The sequence below is a fragment of the Leuciscus leuciscus genome (genome assembly GCF_965113295.1).
Source record: "Leuciscus leuciscus genome assembly, chromosome: 8".
In the NCBI taxonomy this organism is placed as follows: Eukaryota; Metazoa; Chordata; class Actinopteri; order Cypriniformes; family Leuciscidae; genus Leuciscus; species Leuciscus leuciscus.
Genome location: NC_138732.1, coordinates 27,421,302 through 27,442,618, shown reverse-complemented (window position 1 = coordinate 27,442,618; position 21,317 = coordinate 27,421,302). Strand labels below are relative to the sequence as shown.

General features: G+C 40.9%; 2 long non-coding RNA genes and 1 pseudogene across 4 annotated transcripts in view; 1 reads left to right on the top strand and 2 right to left on the bottom strand.

The window, feature by feature from the left end:
- LOC309505100 (lysozyme g-like) overlaps nt 1–21,317 on the top strand; it is a 29,718-nt pseudogene that overhangs the window by 4,313 nt on the left and 4,088 nt on the right. The window lies entirely within an intron of this gene.
- LOC309505121 lies at nt 10,591–13,572 on the bottom strand. The gene is made up of 4 exons (XR_014208297.1): nt 11,725–13,572; nt 11,400–11,649; nt 11,237–11,325; nt 10,591–11,104 (listed from the first exon to the last, which is right to left on the bottom strand). It is a non-coding gene; the product is annotated as an uncharacterized lncRNA (long non-coding RNA).
- Nucleotides 17,775–20,195, bottom strand: LOC309505125. Of its 2 annotated transcripts, XR_014208302.1 has the most exons (5): nt 18,900–20,195; nt 18,736–18,824; nt 18,575–18,663; nt 18,421–18,509; nt 17,775–18,288 (listed from the first exon to the last, which is right to left on the bottom strand). It is a non-coding gene; the product is annotated as an uncharacterized lncRNA (long non-coding RNA). The 2 variants fall into 2 exon arrangements; XR_014208301.1 differs by having other exon boundaries at nt 18,575–18,824.

Sequence of the window (21,317 nt, the reverse complement as noted above, 5' to 3'; positions counted from 1 at the left end):
GATTGATGTGAAACGCGTGCGAAGCAGGAGAAGAGGGGGAGAGCTTTGAAGGCTGAAGCCCTGACCCCTAAGGTCAAAGGGCTGTCCAATTTAGGACTTGCAGGCTGCAAGTTAAGCTAAACTAAAGTTCAGTGTATAATAGGATCACTGGTGGTGTCTTATCCATCATGGAGTTTAAAGAACCTTGGAAGATAACAATAACACAGTATAAAGACTGCCCTTACGAAAAAAAAGTATACTTCAAGTTCATTTTATGAAGTATACTTGAGTAATGTTCAAGTATATTTTTAAGTATACTTTATGTAGTAAGTATACTAATGTCAATATGTACTACTAGTAAACTTGTAAGTGTACTATTTTAATACCGCTTGGGACTAAATTGGCCCACTTGAAGTATATAAAAGTATATGTTTAAGTGTACTATAAGTGTAACAGTAGTAAACTTTAAGTGCACAACTAGTTCATAATTATGTTTCTCATTTGTACTGCAAGTGAACTTATGAGTATACTAGTAGTTTACTATTTTAATACTTGTAGCAACTTTTAAGTATACTCTCAGTAAACTACTAGTTTAGTAGTTTTATACTACAAGTTTTATTTAAGTGAACTTAACATCATACTTATAGTTCACCATTTATATATTATTTTTACTCTTTTAGTGTACTCTCAGTAAACTACTAGTTTAGTAGTTTTATTCTACAAGTTTTCTTTAAGTGAACTTAACATTATACTTATAGTTTACTATTTATATAAAATTTTAGCAGTTGCAGTAGGCCTATACTACTATGTTCAAATGTTATTTTTTTATACTTGAAAAATACCTTTAATTCTACTTTAATTTTAAAAACATTTTATTAGCTTCATGCATCCTTTTTTATCAACACTTGAATGTCAGTAAGTTTCATAAAGGCAACATTTTATACAAAATAGTTGAGAAAATCAAATTTTTGTCAAAGACTACGCCTTGATCAGATCCAGAATGATGATCAAACACAGGTGGAGTAGATCGAGTCCAACACCCCCAAAGCTTCACAGTCGTTTTCTCTTCATGGGTTAGGCCTACACTTCATTTCATTTGGAAACATTAAGCAGTTTTGATTTACAAGCTGTTTAATGTTTGATATTACATTATTTTACATTTGAGTGAGCAATCTTCTATCACTTGTTTCAGCTTCTTCTTCTCCTGGGTTTGATCCAGAGATTCTGTACTAGAAGATGTGTCATAGCACCCCCTACCATATACCAGTGAAAACATGGATAGCTGGAAAATTCAGTCAATGGTGGGGAAAAGTTAAAGTAAATATGTACACTACCAGTGGACTAGCCTATACAAAAATTCAGATACGCAGAATTAGAAACATATCTGTTTTATATCAATATTTTAATCAATGTTTTCAAACAATGTTTCATAAGACTGTATATGAAAAACTATGTAAAAAAAAGTATATTTAATAGGCTACTCGATCAAAAGAGTTAACACAACTACAAGCCAAGTATACTTTGAATAATTCAAATTTTAAGTATATCTCGATCAAAAGATTGAGTACAAGTATAGGCCAAACATACTTGGACTTTTCTCTCAGTATAAGTCAAGTACACTTAAGTGTAATTAAGTATATTTTTGAGAAGTTTATAAAATGTAGACTGAAAGTATGCTTTCTTCTTTTTAGTTGAAAAGAAGTATACTAATAGAACACTTGAATAAACTTATTTTCCATGCTTATGTTATTTACTCTATAAGCTATTCCACCCGAAAGTTTGTTACTATATAAAGCTGAACATGTTAGTTTATAAGACGGTGTGTAATATTATGTTTTTTAAAAAGTATTTAATAAGCTACTCAATCAAAATAGTAAACACAAGTACAAGCCAAGAATACTTAGAATACTTAATTATACTTTTAAGTATATCTCGATCAACAAGTATAGAACAAATATACTTAGACTTTTCTGTCAGTATAAGTCAAGTATACTTAAGTGCAATTTGAAGTAAATTTCTGAGAAGTACATAAAGTATATTTCTGAGAAGTAGACTGAAAGTATACTTTCTTATTTTTAGTTTAAAGAAGTATACTAATAGAACACTTGAATAAACTTCTTTTTCGTAAGGGTGGCCTGCCTCTCTCTCCTGGTCGCACTTGTTCCACAGACTGTACTTGTGACTTCTGTGTGGCAACTGGGCCTTCTTGCAAGAATAAATTACTTATTAATGATCATTTGATTCCAGACTGTCTCTTACGCCAAAGATGATTGTTTAGTGAATTAAACTGCCACAACAATTGGTGTCAGAAGTTGGGATTCCATGGCAGTTTCTTCTGGCCCTGAGTAAAGCGGATTGACGACTGATCATCCTGAAGCACCAGGCTTTAGTCTTACCTCGCAGAATGGAGAGAGAAGAGCCAACTGCTATCAGGGCCAGGAGGAACTCCACTGGAATCAGAAAGAATCCAGGTGGCAACAGAAAATCTTGGGTAAGAGACAGCAAATTTATTTTTCATTTGGGGATTTTGAAAAGAAAATTTTGTGGGTGAACCGGCTGTGTTTAAGAACTGAAGCTAGAGCTGTGGTACGAGGAAAAGAAGGCTTTTAAAAAGGGCGAGGAAATTGAGACCTAGGCAGGTCAAGCGATTGTCCAGACCGAAGCCGAGTACTCGTCATTGTGAGATTAATAGGAGCTGAAATAATTGATCACTGGAACACTTCCAGGGAGTCAATTGAGAGTAAGCAGAGAAATTAATTCCAACCTTTCCTGATTTCGGGTGAAAGTCAGAGTAAGCGCGCTGAAGTAAAATCCACAGGCAATAGTGAAAGAAGGAAAATAACAGCCATTATGGGGACATCTAATAGTAAATACTGCACACCGGTATACTGTGCAATGAAGAAAATTTATATGGGCAAAATGCATGCAAGTCAAATTAAGTGATATAAAGATGAGGAATGAACAAAGGTTTTATTAAGCAGAATGGGGAACAATTATATATTTTATTGGTAAAATAATGATGTCTAGAGAATTTTCGTAACAAGAGTTGAAGGAGGAGGCAGCTATAATGGCTGTCTGTGCATTTTAGGGATTGAGATATGAGTAATATGATATTTTGTTTTTTTTGTGAAACAGCAGAGATAAGTGGGACTGAGAAAATAATGGTAACATTAAGTTGAATATGCGGACTAACCATTTGATAGAGGACAGAAGAGAGCAAACGCTGTAAGCAGCTGTGCTCTGAAGCTCACTTCAAAGAAATGTGGAGAAATTATTAAGTAAATGGTAGTCAGGGTTTTGATTGTGTTTGGAAATTTAAACAACAACTTGACTGGCTAAACAAAGAAAGAAACTGAAAATTGTTCATTTTTAGCCTTGTATTGCTTCCGATGATTAAAAAAAAGCAAGTAAATGTTGAGTGATTTTCTTTGTAACTTATGAAATTAAAGCGGCCAATAATAATGATGAAGATTATGATTTGGCTATTGTGATTGAATCCGCCACTGGTGGACGGTAAAAGAATACAGAGAACTGCTTATCAGTGGCTCTGTTCACATTCCTGATCGGGACACACTGCTTCAAGGGTGTGCAGTAAGTTGGAGCCGTTTGAAAGCTCAGATAAAACTAGGCAAAGAGAGTGTTTTAATTGTGGTCAGCAGGGCCATTTAGCCGTAATTGTAAATGGACACTCAGGAAAAAAAGTGATAATGTGAAAGTGACGTGTATTAATGTGTGTTTGAAAGTAGAACAGTATTTAAATGACGATATTAAAGTTTTCGTCTGAGAAAGAACTAAGAATGTGAACGCAGTGTTAAAGAAAGTGAAAAGAACGTACAAGTAAGTGAGGTAGAAAAGAAAGTTAAAGGAAAGTTGATAGATGGAAGTCGTAAGAAGATTGAAGGTTAAAAGAAGGTTGAAAGATTTAAGTCGGGAATCCTTTTGAAGGAAAGAGCTAGTGAATTGATGAATACAGGTTGATGTAAAATTACAGATAATGACAAAATATGAGTTGCTAAATGTAAAATGTGTAGAAAGGCATCTGATTAAACAAACAGATTGTTAAGTGTTTTGAACGTGGATGGAATAGTGTTGACCATGAAAGAACTAGGAGCTGATGTTTTGCTTTAAGGAGATAAGCTTGTGATTGGCTGAAACAGTTTGCTTATCTGAATCTGGTGTGTGCTGTGGCTGAAACAGCCAGTGCGACAGAGACACGATCTGAGTGAAAATTTGTAATGTCTAAATTCCCTGATATGGGCAAAAGACAAATATAAAATATGGTTGTTGGAAAATACATGTAAATTCTGTCAAAGATGCCTAACGCTGGGCTAGAGTTAAAAGATGGTAGATAAAGTTTGATTTTGGAAGTTTATGAGAGTGCAGTGTACCAGTCCTAAATGCTTCAGGGTCTCTCTCTCATTCAATGTCAGCTAAAAGCTGTTATCTGAGCCTGTGTCATAAATGATAATAGGCTATTTATAGTAAGGCACAGTGTTTTAGTTGAAAACCATAGATATGGAGATGTTAAAAGAAATCATGCTACAGGCATTTCATACATTTAAAGGGAAGTTTGTAAATGTTTTAAAAGTAAAACTGAATGACCTTAAAGAAGTCTTAAACGATAGAAGGGACGTTTTTGACTAGTTTAATTCAGGACCAGTAACTTCTTTGTCTGATTTTAGCCTCCACCATGAAACAGGGCTGATGGCTCCGGCTACAGATGTAACAGTACACTGAATGGACGGATGTGATTAAAATTCACGACACGGTTACGACAGTCTGACCCAGAAAATGTGAGTTCCTCTATATACCACTCACCAGAAAACCGCATTCATTGTATGGCTTGTTTTTCATTATGACAAGTGTCTGCAACTATGCCAGGGGACAACACCCTGAAGAGAAGAAAATTATAGATTAAGAGCTAATGGGAATGGGCTTTCAAGAGCCAGCTGAGACCATGAGGTGATTGTCATTATTGGTTGTGGAGACAGTAACAAAACTTAATTTATTTCAGGAACATGATGCTGGTTGCCTTATGGGCAAGGGAAAATTATAGAAGTGTTGATATTGAAAAAATATGTCTGTAAGATAGTTTTAACTCCTGAAGGTCATTAGACATGTTGGTGGCTAAAGATGAAGACAGCTTGTGATGAGTTAAGAGAAATTTCTGGATAACAAAGGTTAGGTGAATTGAGTATTTAAACTAAAGATAACCTTAGAAATGCTCATAGCATAATGTATTTTAGATTGTTGTAATGATACTAATTAGGGCTGTCACGATGTTAGATTTTTCACACCACGGTTATTGTGGCCAAAAGAATTCACGATATCAATATATCGCGATATCTATAGAATCTATTTCGGGTAGTTATCAGTCAAATTCATTTTTACCTTGTTTATATAGTTTTTCTTTTTTACCCAACAAACATAAGGATACTGATAGACAAGGCACATGCATTTTTTACTTCTTGCGTACTCAATCTATGGCAAATTCTTGTGAAGGAAGACAAGCATGTGAAGTTTATCTGGTTTCAAACTGAAGCAAAACACTGTCTGAAGGTTTCCTGAAGAACTGAAAAGCTCTTAAACCTATTGTTGCACCCAGTGGTGTAGTCTACGTGATACGCAGGTATACGCCGTATACCCACTAGAAAAGGCCAAGGATTTCCGTATACCCACTTAAAAAATGTCACGATCCACACTTAATGAAACAAAGGAAGATCCAATCGCAGTATAAGATTTATTAAGGGTAGTCCAAAAGCAATGGTCAAGTCCAGGCATGGGTCAAAATCCGATAAGGCTATCCAAAACAGAACAGGAACAGGAAACAGACACAGAAGTGGCGTGAAATACAACAAGGACTCCGTAACAAACACTAAACAGGCAGGGTATTTATACACAGGGAAATGACAATGATAATGGGAAACAGGCTGAATGCAATGATCAGTGATAAGGGACAGCTGAGTGCAATGAAAAGACAAGGATCATGGGGAATGTAGTTCAAGAGTGTGCTGGACACCGTGAGGAAGGAGGACATCTAGTGGTGACCCAAGGAACATAAACCAGACACTGTGACATAACCCCCCCTCTACGGAGCGGCTACCAGACGCTCCAAGACATAACAAAAAACAAAACCCAACAAAAGTCCAGGAGGAAGGTGCAACGGTTGGAGGATCAGGGGGAGGGATGGAGGGCCAGGACCATGGAGGGGAACAGAAACAGGGGGTGATGACTTAGCCGGGGGCCAGGGCAAAGCAGATGACCCCTCAGACGGCCATGGCGAAGACGACCCTTCGGGCGGCCAGGGCAGAGACTTTCCCTCGGGCGGCCAGGGCGGAGACTCTCCCTCGGGCGGCCAGGGCGGAGACTCTCCCTCGGGCGGCCAGGGCGGAGACTCTCCCTCGGGCGGCCAGGGCGGAGACTCTCCCTCGGGCGGCCAGGGCGGAGACTCTCCCTCGGGCGGCCAGGGCGGAGACTCTCCCTCGGGCGGCCAGGGCGGAGACTCTCCCTCGGGCGGCCAGGGCGGAGACTCTCCCTCGGGCGGCCAGGGCGGAGACTCTCCCTCGGGCGGCCAGGGTGGAGACTCTCCCTCGGGCGGCCAGGGTGGAGTCAACAGTCCATCGGACGACCAAAGCAGAGACAACAGTCCATCGGGCGGCCAGAGCGGAGACTTTCCCTCAGGCGGCCACGGCGATGAAGACCCCTCGGGCGGCCATCTTGTCTGAAGACACAGGCTCGGCAGACGTGACGTGAACACTCTCGGCGGCGGCCATCTTGTCCGAAGACATAGGCTCGGCAGACGTGACGTGAACATTCCTGGGTGTTTCTAGGATCTTAAGTAGAATTGAAAAATAATCAAACAATGTTCCAGTGGCCATCTCCTCAGGGGACACCAGCTCCGCGTCGGCCATCTTGTCCGAAGACACAGGCTCGACAGACGTGACGTGAACAGTCTCTGGATCGGCCAACGTGACATGAACAGTCTCTGGATCAGCAGACGTGTTCCTTTTCCCTCTTCTCCGTCCGCGACGGCGAGATGGTGGTTGCGGTCCGTCCCTCACGAGCCCAGGGTCGAAGGGGGGCCATGGTGGAGAGTGCTGTTGGATCTCCACTCGACCACCTCCTCCTCTGCGACCACCCCGGGTCCCACGAAAAATAACTAGGCGGGTTCCCTTAAAAAATTCTCTCCTCTCCAGTTCGGTGGCTGGGGAAGAGAAGTTTGAACTCATACCGCTGGTTCTTGTTTGACGGAGTCCTTCTGTCACGATCCACACTTAATGAAACAAAGGAAGATCCAATCGCAGTATAAGATTTATTAAGGGTAGTCCAAAAGCAATGGTCAAGTCCAGGCATGGGTCAAAATCCGATAAGGCTATCCAAAACAGAACAGGAACAGGAAACAGACACAGAAGTGGCATGAAATACAACAAGGACTCCGTAACAAACACTAAACAGGCAGGGTATTTATACACAGGGAAATGACAATGATAATGGGAAACAGGCTGAATGCAATGATCAGTGATAAGGGACAGCTGAGTGCAATGAAAAGACAAGGATCATGGGGAATGTAGTTCAAGAGTGTGCTGGACACCGTGAGGAAGGAGGACATCTAGTGGTGACCCAAGGAACATAAACCAGACACTGTGACAAAAAAAGCGTGAGGATACGTAACAACTTCGTTTTGTGTCAGAACTTTCACACTTTCATTCATAAATTCACCCCGTCTGTGTTTGCGAAGTGATACGGATAGAATCGCGGAAAACAGTCACGGAATTTGGCTATTTTTGAATGAATAAATCAAAAGTAGGGCTGTACAATGAATCAAATCTCGATATGGACTAGTGTCTGTGAATATTAAAGTTAAAAGAGACTGCAATTGTTCTACGCGTCTCTGGGAATGAGCGCTCAATGTGTGCTACACACACACACACACACACGTGTATACTAAAGCACGCGTGACTCACGCTCGTGGTGTTTTCAGCGTTTCACTGTATTGAGACATGATGTAGGCTACATATGTGCACTTCATCGCAGAGCTGATATGAAAGTCACTTCACGAGAATTTCACCATTTCATTTAATAAAACTATCGTCATTCATTCGTTTCATATACACACAGAAACTGTAATGTCTTTACGACAACCTGTCAAAATAAAAGTTCGGTATAACTTATATTAAATTATAACAGAAATATATTACTATTGCACAGTAGAGTATACTTCAAGTAGGCCTAATAATAATAATAATAATAATAGTTTATTAAAACACACAGAAACTCAAATGTGTACAACCCACCAAAATAAAAGTTCGGTCCAACTCAAAGAAATTAGAAAGAAATTGCACAGTAAAATGTATTTTAAAATAATAATAATAATACAATCTATTAAAACGTTATAAGGGAATATCACACAAAGTTTTTCAACAGTAAACTTGCCAAAACAATAACACCATATTTTTTTTCAAAAACACCATTTCTAAAAGCAAATTTGTATTTGTATGTTTTAATTATTTATTTATTTTTATTAAATTGTCAGCTGATAAAACCTGTGGTTCAGGGACCATATTCATGTAACATCTAAGGCTAAATGTAGCTCTTAACTGGCTGAGTTGTGTTTGATAACACTTAGTATTTCATAATGCTCTCAATTACATGTCGATGCATACTGTATGCATTAGTGAGTGTGGTGGTGCTTATGGGGTGACGCTCTCGGACGGGAGTATGAGGCGGGGGGGGGGGGTTACAGTATACTCACTACAAAAAACTAGACTACACCACTGGTTGCACCGGCGCCAATAAAGTCATGCAGATAGCAGATTTGAATAAAAAAATCAAGTGCAAATACAAAGTAAAGAAAACGGGGTTCTTAATTTTAATAATCACCCTTTATTAATATATGAATTATGAACACAGAAACCCCCTGTTAACAGTTAATGTCACGTTTCCCATTCCATGACTAGTAAAATAATAGCCGCGTCGCGTCTATAACAACTCGAGGTATCTCACACGCACGCGCGTCTCAGTTTATGGCCAGCAATGTCATTGTTTAAGGACATTATGGAATTGAGATAATGTCTGTACTATGTTATGATTACACTGTATAATTAAATAATAGTTGCTGAGTCTGTGATCTGAACACTTTACCTCAGAGCGTCCGTTAACTGAATGAATTGAGAATATCACCTGAAAATCCGATAACATCAGCAATTTTCATTCAGGCAGCTGATTTCTGTAAATTAATGTAAAATTAAATGTATATTGCAGCACCGGGTGAAATCATTTACGATGATTTGAGACAAATATAATGTAAATTTAATATAAAACGATGTAAATGACGCTCTGTGTCGCGGCAGGATTTTGAACATGGTCCTGAGCCGTTGCTGGGCGTCGCAGCCGCCGGTGTGTGTACAATGTATAGAATGTGTTCGAATTTTAAAGACGTGGCGCTGCGCTTCTCGTCCGGTGTGCGACCACCTTTAAGGTGCTGTTTTCTTTGAAGCCGAAGAACTCTATTCTTAATTCTGGCGAGCTTACTTTTTTCGGGTGTGGACAGTGTTCCACTCTAGCTGCGCGGGCGCGGACGAGCGCTGCGTCGTCTTCTTTTTTGACAGTTGTCAGCGGGTGCAATACTGCCACCTGAGAGTATTTACGTGTCATGTTATCATAAGAGTCCTATTCATTTTAAACATTGTGGTTATCGCCAATACCGGTATATTGTCACACTCTAAATTAACACGATGTCGATATTTCATGCTTTGACTATCACGATTATCGTCAACACCGGTATATTGCGACACCCCTAATTTGAGTTAAACATTTGTATTTTAAAATTTGTGAACTATTAAGGGTTCTAGACTATGATTTATTTAGTTACAGTCTTAGGGGGCTGTTGAAAAGATTATTTGTTTATAGTGAGAGAGACTGCTGAGTGGAGGAAGGGTACTCTGTCTGTCTTTCTGTTATCGGCCTGATAAAGCAAGCTGAAGCAAAATAATGATAATGAACAAAAACAACCCAGCTGACTTTTCTAAGAGAAAATGAAAATAATGAACAGACGTGCTTTGAAACTGGTTAAGAGACAATGTAAAATTAGATCAAAGCTACAGGAAAATGAGAAGTTTAAAATCTTATTTAAAAATTTAAATATGTTTAGAGTAAACACCAAAAGATATGAATATGAGAATATGAGCGGTTCATAGTCAGGTATGCGTGTGTGTTTGTTTGGCGGTGACAGCATTGTATGTTTTATGAGTGTTAATTCATGTTTGGTATGTGTTTGTTTAGGGGAGCTATTCCGTCTGAATAGTGTGTATATTGTGTCATTAACATCTGGAATGAGTTTTATCATGACAGATGGGTTAAGGTAAATGACAAATTTTAAAGAAGCCAAAAATCTGATGAAAAGACAATACAGAACACGGGGCAAGCTTTAAGGTGATTAGTCATCAAGCTCTGTCTGGCAGTAATTATTTTTGACATTTATGGTGTTGATTTGAATTACTTTCTGGATCAGTTTAAGTATTTATGTGTAACAAGGCGGACCTCCGCCGTCTATAATTAGTGGGGAATTAAACTCGCTCAAGTTGTTCAATTGAATGAAAGTATAGGCAATAGTGAGGTACACGGTCTTTATTTCTTTACAATGACTCTTAAAACATTTACTGGGAGCAAATACTAAACATCATAATCATACACCCAATACAAACAAATGAAATGGCCATAATAAGGAGGGCGACCAGATTGAATCAGGTATACAAGTCTTGGGCTGGAAGCAACGATCTCCACTTATTTAAGTGCAACCCGGGAAAATTGTAACACACGTGTTGAATGAAATATACAACCACAGCAATCCAAAAATAGTGTTATCACTGCATCACACCACCTCCTAAGATGGAAAATATAGCCGCTTCCAGTAGCCTACCCAGCCCCCTAAAATGGCCAAACAAAGTTAAATAAAAGAAACAAAAAAAGAAATAATAATCACAATATACAATACAACAATCAACCAAAGAAAACGAAGTTTCAGTACTTCTGATCCAAAACAAATACAAACAAAAAAACTCAATTAAAAACAAACTTTAAGTACTGGGAAAAAGCAGTGGTCTAGTGCCATCGGCTGCCGGATAATCTGTCAACACATAATACATGTTTAACACACCTACATTTGTATAACATTGAAATATACAAATAACATCTAGACTATACCTTTCATTTACATATCTCTATACAAAATATAAAACCACATAAAACATTTCACTACCTGCACCATGTGTCACAAATCACGAACACGATGCTGCTTAATATGAGACGTACAGCTCCACGTGCATGACCGTGGTTTCAGGTTTGTTACTATAACACATACAACACATGCTCAACACAATACTCCATTTTCTCTTGTACGTAATAAAAATCGAACAACCTACCCCTCCCTCGTCACCAGCAACATGGACAGAAAGCTGATTAATATGAGGCGTACAACTCCACGTGAATGACCGGGATTTCAGGTTTGTTACTATAACACATATAACACATGCTTAAAACAATGCTCATTTTCCCTTATACGTAATAAAATCAAACAACCTACCCCTCCCTCGTCACCAGCAACATGGACAGGAAAGCTGATCAGTATGAGGCGTGCACTCCACGTGAATGACCGTGATTTCAGGTTTGTTACTATAACACATGCACGGATACTCAGGAACAAACAATACTCCGCTTTTATCATACATAATAAATCGCATGACCTACCCGGGGATTATTGGCAACATAAACTAGCAGGCGATAACTTCGGCATGCAGATTCAAAAGCTCTTCCCGCGTACAGCAATGCCACGCCAAACAACCATGTGCGTCTCCCACAATAATGTGCCACGCCTCTTTTAACTTCCTTAAGCGGAAATTACGCTAAACGCATTCTGCCATGACGTCAATCAAACTAAAAGAAAAAAACACATATACATCCCCACTACCAACCCACTACACACACCCCCACTTTAGAACAATTCGCCGTCCCGGTGAATTCCTCATAATACTCCTATAACCATGGTCTAAATGCTGTTAAATGTGAACTCACTACTGCATCACTAGGACCCAACTCTTGAGATACAGGCTGAGGTAATCGAAATGGATTTGGGTGACATCCAGCAGTGGGACGTGTAGTTCGCCTAACTGAGGGAGGAACTATATCCTCTCTGCCTAATCCATTACCACTTAGAGCAGACGGACCACCACACCCTGCATTTTCAGGTGAAGCCAAACTTTCACTTGGTGTAACACTCTGGTCCCCCGTCCCCCTAAAACAATCTACCTGACCTCCAGAACAAGAATATGGACGCAACTGTATTCCTGTTTCAATTTGCCCCTCACTTACTTGACCTAAAGTACTTGGGTGGGAGACAGTAACTTCCACCACCAATCCATCACCTTCCTCCAATTCAATCTCCTCCTCCACTCCTTCACCACTCTCTACTCCTCCCTCTACCACCGGGACCATGCTGATATGTGAAGTCGGGACCGGTTTTAACTCAGATCTATGAAGGCACTTAGAAGGACCTGTGCCATCTCGACGTCGCACTTCGTAAACATTTCCAAGGCCATCCTTACATTCTACTACTTCAAACATGCTAGGAGACCATGCATCTTGGATCTTATTGCGCCCCAAAGGGTGACTCCTACAATAAACCAACGTGCCTGGAGCAAGTATAGATGCATCATTTGGTAGCACTACTCCCTGGTATGGGGCCTTCTCCTCCAGATACCTCCGTGCACGATCATAAACTAAAGACAAATGCTCTTTATGTTGGAGAATCCAGTCGCTCACATGGCCTCCTACCAACTCTTCCTCCGCTGCACCCAAGAGGAAATCAATCGGCAACTGTGGCTTCTGACCAAACATAAGTTCGTAAGGGGAGTGCTGTGTGGACTGATGAACAGTGGTGTTATACGCAAACAACAGTTGCGGAAGGAAGTGTGGCCACTTCCCTTTCTTATCTGGAGGCAAAGTCCTCAACAAATCATGCAACGTTCGATTGAAACGTTCGCACTGCCCGTTCCCCTGAGGGTGATATGGGGTAGTACGACTCTTTTGAATCCCATAAAGGTCACAAAGATGTTTAAACAGCTCACTCTCAAAGCTACGGCCTTGATCCGAATGTATACGCTTAGGTACGCCATACACACAAAACCACTTTTCCACCAGTATTTTAGCCACGGTCCTTGCTCTCTGATCTGAGGTTGCAAAGGCTTGAGTAAACTTGGAAAACACGTCGGTCACCACCAGAACATTCTCTTGACCGTTGCTAGCTCGTTCCATGAGAGTGAAATCAATTGCAAGGATTTCTAAAGGTCGGGATGCAGTTAGACTTCCCATAAAGGTGCGGAATTTAGGCTGTGTGGCCTTAGCCAGTACACACCGCTCACATGCACTGCACCACTGTTTAACATCCTTCCAAATTCCTGGCCAATAGCATCTTTCCCTTAGCAAGGTCATGGTTCGCTCGACACCCTGATGGCCATGGTTATTGTGCACATTGTTAAGAACCTCAGTCCGTAAAGCAATAGGGAGTAATAACTGCAAGACGGTCTCTCCTGCCGGTGGAAGCTGTACTTGGCGGTATAACACTCCTTTATCCTCCCTAATCCGAGGCCACTGCCTAACCAACTCCCTAAGGCCTACCTGGCTCTGATCTACTTCTCCCTTCGAGGGCAGTGTTCCCCTCCTCCAGTGTCTCAGGAAACTTCCAATCACCGGATCGGAGGCCTGCAATGCAAAGAGATCACATTTCTCTCGCACTGGTACAGCATTTATAGCTGAGGCATTAGCGACATGGGGGTTTGACTTAACAGCCGGCTGATGTAAAATAACCTCAACTGGAACTACAGTCCCGGCACTGCTCATCATCTGACTACTCATAGTGGGGGAGGGAAGACGTGATAATGCGTCCGCGTTACGATTAGCCGCCCCTGGTCGATACCGAAGGTCAAAATCAAAAAGAACCAGCTGAGAAGCCCAACGCTGTTCTACGGCTGCCAATTTTGCAGTTTGCAAATAACTCAAGGGGTTATTATCGGTATACACAATGAACCTGTTGCCCATTAGGTATTCCCTGAACTTCTCCGTTATTGACCATTTTAAAGCCAAAAGCTCCAATTTCATCGAGCTATAATTTGACATATTCGTTTCAGGGGGCCGCAAACCTCTACTGGCAAATGCGATAGGCCTAGTCTGTCCCCCCTGGTCTTGAGACAAAACTGCTCCGAGACCACGGTGACTCGCATCAATTTCCAAAATAAAAGGTTTAGAAAAGTCTGCATACCCCAACACCGGAGTATGCACCAACTTCTCTTTAAGGATCACAAAAGCTCTCTCACAATTATCACTCCAATGTTGTTCAAAGGAGCCTGTAGTTCTACGAACCACCCTCTTACCACCTTGCAGTGCTCCCACCAACTTATGCAAGGGTGCAGCAACCGAAGCAAACCCTTCAACAAATCGGCGATAATATGAAGCAAAGCCCAAAAAGGAACGCAATTCTGTCACACTACTAGGCCTTCGCCACTGGGCAACAACACTAACCTTTTCGGGGTCAGTAGCTACTCCCTCTGCCGAAATAATGTGCCCTAAATATTTCACTTCAGTCTGGAACAGATGGCACTTTTGTAGCTTCAATTTCAAGTGATATTGCTGGAGACGTCTCAGCACCATTTCTAACCTCTCCAAATGCTGCTGGAAAGAAGTTGAAAAGACCACTATATCGTCAAGATATAAAAGCAAAGCATGAAATCGTTGGTCACCAAATATCCTTTCCATGAGGCGCTGGAAGGTACTCGGCGCATTGCACAACCCAAAGGGCATCCTAGTAAACTCGAAGAGCCCAAAGGGAGTGCAAAACGCAGTCTTCTCTTGATCTTGACTGGCTACAGGAACCTGGTTGTATCCGCTAGCTAGATCTAAGGTACTAAACAACCTAGCCCCAGCCAAAGCATCCAAGGACTCCTCAATCCGTGGGAGAGGGAAGGCGTCCTTACGAGTTCTTAAATTCAGTTGTCTATAGTCTACACACAGCCTAATTGAACCATCCTTCTTTTGTACAACAACAATTGGAGATGCATATGGACTGCAACTCTGCTTTACCACTCCTTGATCTATCAGCTCTTGGATATGCCTCTTTACCTGATCGTACTGAGAAGGAGGTAACCTACGATAACGCTGTCGCACTGGAGTCTCGTCTATCAAAGGTATTGTATGCTCAACCAAGGTAGCACAGCCCAAATCACCTTCCCCACGACTAAAGATGTCACTATACCTCTCCAGAAGAGTACGGGCCTCCAATACTTCCTGAGAAGACAGATTAGGGCAAACTAACTGTGAAAAATCCACAGAGGGGAGTTCTTCCACTGCCACCGCTTGGACTACAGCTACCTGCTCTCCAGTGGAACTCTGGGAATTGAACTCTACTTGTGTTGTAGACTGCACTGAAACTAGATGAAAGTCTCCAAGAACTACCTTAGGTTGGATCCACCGATCCTGAGTCCCTAAGTTTACGACAGGTACCTCCAGCCTCCCCTGAGCTACTGACAGAAATGCAGCAGATATGATCAAATCACAAGGTAAGTGACAATTCTCCAAAGGCAAAGGCTCCAACAAACCTGAAGAAAATGTAGATCCTAATCCAGTGTGACAAATAGCAGAAACAAACTTTAAAGTACCAGCTGGAACCAGAACAGCAGGTCCGGGACGAACCCGAACGCGGCCAACTAACCCTGTGTCCAGGACACGATCAAGCTGTCTGCATTCCGCCATTGCCTTCTTCCATTCTTTTCCTGAAGCTTGTACCCCTAGGTGCTGAAACAAAGAATCTCCATGCTGGATAAATAACTCTTGATAACACTGATTGATTACGTTCATTCCTAACAAGCCGGCGATATGGCCATGCTGCCCCTGACCCCGCACTCCCTCTGGATTCTTCACTACTAGAATTCCCATACCAGGAAGTAATCTGCCCAATACTTGGACATCCACCTCCAAATAGCCCAAATATGGGATAGCGAGACCATTAGCAGCCTTTAACTTTAGCCAGTTGCAAGACTGCAACTCTGTTCCCAAAGACGGCTGAAGATGTTCAAAAAAAAATTGTTCGGTAATCGTGGTCACCATAGAACCGGTGTCTAACAAACAAGCTACAGGTAACCCCCCAATTATCATTTCTACCGTAGGACAGTTCCCTATAAGCTTAATACCATCCTGTCCTTTAAAACCCGAAAACTCCCCTTCCGATGCCTGGGCACCAGCACCGGAGGGTTCTAGTTTTCCGAGTGATCAACAGTGGCTCTAGATGTAACGTTGGACTGACTTGAACTTCGTGGGCCATCCCCTCCAGCAACATGCTGAGATGACTTCAGATCTACCTTGCAAAACCTAGCAATATGACCTGCTTTATTGCAACGAATACATATGGGTTTACCATCTGGCTGGTAGGGAAAATTAGCACCACGTGGACGCCCATCATACCTCTTAGGAAACACTGGTGGTTCAAGATGTCTCATAATAGAGTCTAATTGTGCTTGTTGCTTACGCAAGCATTCCTTTAATTCTATTAGCTCATCTACTGGCTGTACTGCAGCTACATTTGTTTGAATCTCCGCAGCCCTGCCCTGAGCACTATATGAATAAGCACGGGGCCTCTGACTAGCCATGCGTTCTCCTTCTTCTACCCATTGGATAGCTTCAGTACGAATATCCAAAAAGGAGGCAGAAGGTTCCATACGTACCCTTCTCTTTAACTCTCGTCTCAACATGCTATCCCTAACATGCTCGATAAACTGGTCCCTAAGAACAGAATCAGGATTAGCAAAACATTGTGGGTCTCGTCGCTTAACTGACTCAATAAGAGACATAAGGGCATGAGAATATTCCCTCAGCGATTCTCCCTCCATCTGTTTTCGTTGAAAGAACTGAGTCTGCAGACCTATGTAAGATTTAGAACAACCATAGGTCTCCCGAAGGATGGAAAAAATCTTTTCTGCAGTATTTCTTTCTGCAGGGGTCCTAAACTTCATCTCAGCCTTTGCCTCACCTTCCAGTAAATTGAAAACAAAAAAAGCTTGTTCATTTTCTGACATATGACGTAAAGTCAAAGAGCTACGCACCTCCTCTATCCAGTCCTCAACTCCCAAAGAATCCTGGGAAGCCTTTCCTGAGAAATGCGGACACTTTCTTTCCCTTGGGACATAAACATACCGCTCTGTTACCACTGGAAGAGATGGTCCAGACACAGGAATTGGTAAAGAATTAGTAACAGGAATAGTCACAGAGGAAGGGCCCTCCAACGAATCACTAGCCGGGATAGCTATCACTCTCTGGGTGGTTTCTTCTCTAAGCCTAGCATTTTCTGACTGCAATTGTTGTACCAATTCAGTTAATGCCTGCAATTGTATTGCCATTTCTTCTGCCATACTGTGAAGAGAAAAAAAAAAAAGGGGAAAAAAAAGAAAAGAATTTTTTTTTTTTACATATGTCTATCACTCAGCACATGAACAATCTACTGTTCCCAACCGGTGCTCCCAGCCCTTTAGCGATGATCCAGGTCTTCAACCACTGCTTTTCCCAGTACACAACACCATTTAAAAAAAAAAAAAAAGGAGAAGGAGAAAAAAAAACCGTGCACCATACACCCACAGCCTTAATACGAAAATCCTGCCGACTACGCCAATTGTAACAAGGCGGACCTCCGCCGTCTATAATTAGTGGGGAATTAAACTCGCTCAAGTTGTTCAATTGAATGAAAGTATAGGCAATAGTGAGGTACACGGTCTTTATTTCTTTACAATGACTCTTAAAACATTTACTGGGAGCAAATACTAAACATCATAATCATACACCCAATACAAACAAATGAAATGGCCATAATAAGGAGGGCGACCAGATTGAATCAGGTATACAAGTCTTGGGCTGGAAGCAACGATCTCCACTTATTTAAGTGCAACCCGGGAAAATTGTAACACACGTGTTGAATGAAATATACAACCACAGCAATCCAAAAATAGTGTTATCACTGCATCACACCACCTCCTAAGATGGAAAATATAGCCGCTTCCAGTAGCCTACCCAGCCCCCTAAAATGGCCAAACAAAGTTAAATAAAAGAAACAAAAAAAGAAATAATAATCACAATATACAATACAACAATCAACCAAAGAAAACGAAGTTTCAGTACTTCTGATCCAAAACAAATACAAACAAAAAAACTCAATTAAAAACAAACTTTAAGTACTGGGAAAAAGCAGTGGTCTAGTGCCATCGGCTGCCGGATAATCTGTCAACACATAATACATGTTTAACACACCTACATTTGTATAACATTGAAATATACAAATAACATCTAGACTATACCTTTCATTTACATATCTCTATACAAAATATAAAACCACATAAAACATTTCACTACCTGCACCATGTGTCACAAATCACGAACACGATGCTGCTTAATATGAGACGTACAGCTCCACGTGCATGACCGTGGTTTCAGGTTTGTTACTATAACACATGCTCAACACAATACTCCATTTTCTCTTGTACGTAATAAAAATCGAACAACCTACCCCTCCCTCGTCACCAGCAACATGGACAGAAAGCTGATTAATATGAGGCGTACAACTCCACGTGAATGACCGGGATTTCAGGTTTGTTACTATAACACATATAACACATGCTTAAAACAATGCTCATTTTCCCTTATACGTAATAAAATCAAACAACCTACCCCTCCCTCGTCACCAGCAACATGGACAGGAAAGCTGATCAGTATGAGGCGTGCACTCCACGTGAATGACCGTGATTTCAGGTTTGTTACTATAACACATGCACGGATACTCAGGAACAAACAATACTCCGCTTTTATCATACATAATAAATCGCATGACCTACCCGGGGATTATTGGCAACATAAACTAGCAGGCGATAACTTCGGCATGCAGATTCAAAAGCTCTTCCCGCGTACAGCAATGCCACGCCAAACAACCATGTGCGTCTCCCACAATAATGTGCCACGCCTCTTTTAACTTCCTTAAGCGGAAATTACGCTAAACGCATTCTGCCATGACGTCAATCAAACTAAAAGAAAAAAACACATATACATCCCCACTACCAACCCACTACATATGTAAATCTGAATTGTGAAGTTGCAGATCGTCATCCATTATGAGTTGAGAAAATGGTACAGATTTGATGGCAACAACAAAAGTGACACATTGGCGAAGGCAATATCAACTTATCCAGAGAGCCCTTCACATTTATGAATATTGTGAACTGAACAAAGAAGGAGAATGTTGTTTGACTGATACTGACCAAGTCTTTACACCACGACCTGACCTGATAGAAACAATTGATGACTTTGACATTGGAAAATGTTGTTGATGACTGACTTAAGAGACCAAACAACAGGCCTGAAAGGCAGGATATGCGGTGAAACTGAGGGCCGCTGTCCTTCAAATACTTCGATAAGAAGATGACATTGTGGCTTGGAGTGAAGAATGTAATGTTTTGTTTCAGAGGCAGAGAAAGATGTCTGGGGGAAAAACCCCTGCAAAAAGTCATTCTTCTCCCTAACAAAAGTGTTGTATGTGTGTGTTAATAACAGGGACTGTTTCAACAGGGAACGCCAGGGCAGATGCGGCAGCGAAGGCCGCGGCAGCACCGCAGACAAAAGAAACTACGTACTTTACTATCTGACAGTAACCTCGACATTTGTTTTTCTTTACAGAGCATGCAGACTTTTAATACAGGGCAGAATGTCAGGATGGATTGTGTCGAACAGAACTGATTCTGTTCCAAATGTAGAAATATTGTTTTGTTGACATGAGCAAAATGGGTTGAGTGTTTTTCAGGTAAAACAAGGACCCTGAGTGCTATTCAGTGAGCAAAATTATCTGGTGACAATATGTTTCAGGCTGTTGATTCCACAGGTCACACCAAAAGGGATGACCGGCTAGACAAATGGTCAATAACAAAATAGCTAGGGTCTGCATTCACAGGTGACAGCAGGCAGGAAATGGTTCATTCCAGTGGAGGTGCGGTCAGGATCTAAGGGAAAATCTTGTAAGGATCAGAAAGTGGTTGGAGAGGGTGACACCTGGGTCCACGCCTCTCACCTTAGACTACACCAACCAACCTCAGCAACCCCACGCGCCGACGCGGAGGGCAGTGAGGGATCAAGGACGTGCTAGTAACGTAATTTTGGCAAATTCCCTTTGCCAGCGAGGGAAAGCCCATTGCAACGGCACGCAAAGTGTCATATTGGTGAAGACGGAATGTCCATGGGGCTAACGAGATGATCAACACACCTGGAGGAGGATGTGGACCAACTAATGTTTAAGTTTAGCAGAATAATTTGTTTTGTGACGATTTTGATGATTTTATTTTATTAAATCAAACTAGGGCTTAGTATTGATATGGATCTAATGATTTGATTGGTGCAAATGTTTTCAGGGAAAGTAGAAAATCTATTCAGTGATGACTCTTATGGTTAGATTTTATTAAATAGGGTATTAAACAGAGCTTACTAAGTAAAACCATTGCCCGATTGAATTAAAAGTTAACAAAAAATGGTTAGGAAATATGTGGATGGGCGTGGATTAATGGAAAAGGCTGAATGTATAGGTTATGATTGTATGTGTTATTCTGATAATTTTGTTATTCATGGGTGAATATGAGTGCGGGAATGAATGTTCAATTGGCGAAAATGACAGTCCATTCTGATGATGAAACTGGTGAACAAAATGTGACTTTCATACTGATAGCGGAAGCTATAGTAACATGTGGTAAATGAATGTTTTCTTTATGTTTTCTGTTTATGTTTTTATTTTTCTTATTTCATTTTTGTTGAATTTTTCTGATGTTTTAATTTTTTGGAACGATGATGATATGTAAAGAGGGTTAAAAGCAGTAGCCATCCGTGTTACGAGATGGCATACAAGGACAGGGTTTGAATATGAGGAGTTTTCCTATCTACTTTATCTGTGTTTTTATAGCATGTTTTGTTTTCCTACTAAATATTAATCCAACTTTTTCTTGTTTATACTGTAATGACTGAGGGTCCGACCTATAGTGTTGGGGATGAAATGACAGAGCTCGTTCGTCTAGGTTTCAGAATAAACCTTTATCTGCTTGCTGTAAAATGAAGGGCCTATCCTTGGGAAAATAGCCTGAGCTTATTTCATTTTAATCTTTTTTCCAACTAGTTTTAATTTTTATCTTTTTGCCTACTAAGTTTAAGGGTATGATCAGTTATATGAAATTCAGAAATGAGAACTATAAGGGTGATGTAAGACTTAAACTTGGTACGTT